Here is a 4,659-nt window from a genome sequence, read left to right on the forward strand (position 1 = left end):
GAGGTGAGGTTGCACTGTATGTGAAAAATACATATCTCTGCACAGAAATACAGGAGGAGGAGCTTGGTAGCCCCATCGAGAGCATCAGGGTTGAAATAAATGGAGCAAAGAATAAAAGGAACCTGGTGGTCGGAGTCCACTACCGGCCACCCAATCAAGGAGAAGACAAGGATGAAACTTTTGAAAAGCAAATAGCCAATGTTTTAAGGAAGCATGATGTAGTAGTAATGGGGGACTTCAATTTCCCCGATATTTGTTGGGAGACAAATTCTGCAAAACATGGCCCCTCCAGGAAATTCCTGACTTGTGTGGCGGATAACTTGCTCCTACAGAAAGTAGAGGAAGGAACTAGAGGATCGGCTATCCTTGACTTGATCCTAACCAACAGAGATGACTTAGTGGATAAAGTAGCAGTTACAGGAACTCTGGGGGAAAGCGACCATGTTGTACTTGAGTTCTTGGTTCTAAGGGAAGCAAAAGCCGAGTGTAGTCAAACACGTACCCTGGATTTTAGGAAAGCTGATTTTCATAAACTCAGAACAATGATCTGTAAGGTCCCATGGCAAGCGATGCTAGCGAGAAAAGGAGTCCAAGATGGGTGGGAGCTTTTAAAAAAGGAAATTCTCAAGGCACAATCACAAACAATTCCAACAAGAAGAAAAGGTGGAAGACAACAGAAGAAGCCAATGTGGCTTCACAAAAAGCTTAGGGATGACCTGAAAACAAAAAAGGACACATATAGGAAGTGGAAAGAAGGCCAAGTAACAAAGGAAGAGTACAGGCAGATAGCACAGAATTGCAGGGATGGCGTCAGGAAGGCTAAAGCTGAGAATGAGCTGAGGTTAGCAAGGGATGTTAAAAACAACAAAAAGGCTTTCTTCAGCTACGTGCATAGTAAAAGGCAGAGGAAAGAAATGGTGGTTCAGCTATTAAATAAGGATGGCAAAATGATAACAGATGACAAAGAAAAGGCAGAGGTGCTCAATTCCTACTTTGGCTCAGTCTTCTCCCAAAAGAGGGTCTATGACCCCCCTGGCAAAGGCGAAGTACAGGCTGAAGGGGCAGGATTGCAGCTTGAGATCGACAGGCATATGGTCAAGGAACACCTCATTACTTTGAATGAGTTCAAATCTCCACGGCCAGATGAACTGCATCCTAGAGTCATAAAGGAACTGGCAGAAGAACTCTCAGAACCGCTGCCTATTCTCTTTGAGAAATCATGGAGGACGGGGGAAGTGCCAGATGACTGGAGGAGGGCTAACATTGTCCCTATCTTCAAAAAGGGTAAAAAGGAGGAACCTGGGAACTACAGACCAGTCAGTCTGACATCAATCCCTGGGAAAATTCTGGAGCAGATGATAAAGCAATCCATCTGGAAGCACCTTGACAACAATGCCGTGATTACTCGAAGCCAACATGGATTTGTCAAAAACAAGTCCTGCCAGACAAATCTGATCTCATTTGTTGATCAAGTAACCTCCCTTGTAGACCGTGGGAATGCTGTAGACATCATATACCTCGACTTCAGCAAAGCTTTCGACAAAGTGCCCCATGATATCCTGATGAGCAAACTAGCTCAAAGTGGGCTAGATGAAACAACGATCCGGTGGGTCCACAGTTGGCTACAGAATCGGACTCAAAGAGTGCTTATCAATGGGACCTTCTCAAGCTGGGGAGAGGTCACGAGTGGGGTACCGCAGGGCTCAGTCCTGGGCCCAGTGCTCTTCAACATTTTTATTAATGACTTGGAGGAGGAGGTGCAGGGAATGCTGATCAAATTTGCAGATGACACAAAATTGGGAGGGATAGCTAATACTTTGGAAGACAGAAACAAAATTCAAAGTGATCTGGATAGACTGGAGTGCTGGGCAGAAAACAACAGAGTGGCATTTAATAGGGACAAGTGCCAAGTTCTGCACCTAGGAAAAAGAAACCAAATGCACAGTTACAAGATGGGGGATACGTGGCTCAACCACACTACGAGCGAGAAGGATCTTGGAATTGTTGTCGATCACAAGCTGAATATGAGCCAACAATGTGATGTGGCTGCAAAAAAGGCAAATGCTATTTTGGGCTGCATTAATAGAAGCATCGCTTCCAAATCCCGGGAAGTACTAGTTCCCCTACTCAGCACTGGTTAGGCCTCATCTGGAGTACTGTGTCCAGTTCTGGGCACCACACTTTAAGAAGGATGCAGACAAACTGGAAAAGGTTCAGAGGAGGGCAACAAAGATGATCAGGGGACTGGAAACAAAGCCCTATGAAGAGAGACTGAAAGAACTGGGCATGTTTAGCCTTAAGAAGAGAAGACTGAGGGGAGATATGATTGCACTCTTCAAGTACTTGAAAGGTTGTCACAGAGAAGAAGGCCAGGATCTCTTCTTGATCATCCCAGAGTGCAGGACACGGAATAATGGGCTCAAGTGACAGGAAGCCAGATTCCGGCTGAACATCAGGAAAAACTTCCTGAGTGTCAGAGCAATACGACAATGGAACCAATTACCTGGGGAGGTGGTGGGCTCTCCCACACTGGAGGCCTTCAAGACGAGGCTGGACAGCCATTTGCCAGGGATGCTCTGACTTGGATTCCTGCATTGATCAGGGGGTTGGACTCGATGGCCTTGTAGGCCCCTTCCAATCCTACTATTCTATGATTCTATGATTCTATGATGATGATGTTGTACCTCGGAAATCTGTACACGTGGGGGTATATTGGGGGAGACCTGTACAAATTCCACTTCATGTAAGGTGCTGAAGAATATGATGTAAGAAGTGTGCAAATCCATCTAGGAATGGAGGAGAATTTTGTTCAGCTTGCATTTGCACTTCTTGAATCAAAATGCAAATAAAATGCAATTCTCATGTGGTATTCTTACTTTTCAGAATTTAGTGATGCAGATTTCTGAATAAAAATGCATGCAAAATGTGTATGTTAGGGAAAACCTTGCTCTCCCTCTCCTCCCCCCTCTGTGTATGTGTGAGAGAGAGACGGAGAGGGAGAGAACAAATGTACAACATAAGATTATACTAAGGAAAACTGCTTGTAAAAAATGAATATATTTTGAAATACTTCCACAAAAATGTACGTAATTCTGTTCAGTTGCAAACAGATGGAGAAACATGATAGGTTGAACTTAACTTTGGGGGGTGATGAGAAATTAAAAGAAACTGAAAGATATATTAATTCCTACATCTCTCTATACATCTATGTGCCTGATCTATGTGATCTTTCTACTGATCTTTTGTGGGGGGCAAGAATCATGTCAGTGGAATGTATGTGAATACATGTCTGCTATCCTTGTTATACATCTTCTTGGGGTGGGGACACATGTCAACAACAGTGCTAATGTACACATAGGACTTGAGATGCAAACAGTCTCTGAACTATCACAATATCTCTAATGCTTTTAATAGAACTGTGGCATTGTACATGGGCATTGCTATGGAAGAACTAAAGTACTTAAAGAAGCAGTTTGTATAACAGGTGTTCTGCTCCCAGGTACATTTTGCATATCACTGACTGGCAACTTCAGTTTAAAATAAACCAGAGTTAAGATAACATTAGATAATGAACCTTTATGAATTAAGATCAGTATGCAGAAGAGAGAAGAGCCAAAAAGAGTGGCTTGCTCTCGCACATCCACATGCCAAAGTACTTCTCTCGATTGACCCCATATTCAGGGACATCCAGAACTACCAACGTTTGTGGAGGGCTATGAAATTGCAGCACAATCATATTTAAACTGAGTTGTGTCCTCCAATAACTGACTATCCTTCGACTCTTTTCTGCAGAAGGACCCAAATATATGGAATGGCCACGCAAACGAATGTGACCCGGTTCCTTCTGGTGGGATTTTCTGATGACCGTGGTGTGCAAATTTTGCGTTTTGTGATGTTTCTCTTCATTTACTTAATAGCCTTAGTGGGAAATTTTCTCATCATCACAGCTGTGGTGCTAGACCAGCACCCTCACAGCCCCATGTACTTCTTTTTGGTCAACCTTTCACTTGTAGATGTCTGCTACATCACTACTACAGTTCCCAAATCCCTAAGCACTTTGTTGATGAACAACAGAGCAATTTCTTTTGCTGGCTGTGTCACACAGGTGTTCTTAGTTGTCACATTTGTAGGAAGTGAGTTTGCCTTGCTCACATTCATGGCTTAAGACCATTACGTCACAATCTGCCATCCCCTGCAATATAGGCTACTCATGAGCAGGAATGCGTCCAAATGGCATCTGCTTCCTGGATAAGCAGTCTACTCCATGCAGTGTTAGAAACTAGTCTAACTTTCACTTTAAATTTCTGTGGGCACAATAAAGTTGGCCAGTATTTTTGTGATATGCCTCAGTTTCTAAAGATTTCTTGCACTGATACAAAAGTCAACCAGATTCTGATTTTGGTCCTCGGGTTCACCGTAGAGTCATTTTGTTTTGCACTTTTTGCTTCTTATGGCTACATCATCTCTGCTGTGCTGAGAATTCCATCCATTCTAGGCTGATATAAAGCTGTCTCTACCTGCACGTCCCACCTGACTGTCTTTTGTATGTTTATCGTCACAGCTGGGTTTTCATACATGAGGCCTAAAGCACTTTCCTCCCCCACTGTGGACTTGCTTTCTGCTGTTTTGTATACAGTTTCACCCCCAGTTCTGATCTGA

The 4,659-nt window shown here is 43.5% G+C and overlaps 1 pseudogene; it reads left to right on the top strand.

The window, feature by feature from the left end:
- The first annotated feature begins 3,811 nt into the window (after window positions 1-3,811).
- LOC146341540 (olfactory receptor 14A16-like) lies at window positions 3,812-4,659 on the top strand (annotated as a pseudogene).

The sequence above is a fragment of the Heloderma suspectum genome, chromosome 6, assembly GCF_057233095.1.
Source record: "Heloderma suspectum isolate Gila_16-S chromosome 6, 16-S_ref, whole genome shotgun sequence".
NCBI lineage: Eukaryota > Metazoa > Chordata > Lepidosauria > Squamata > Helodermatidae > Heloderma > Heloderma suspectum.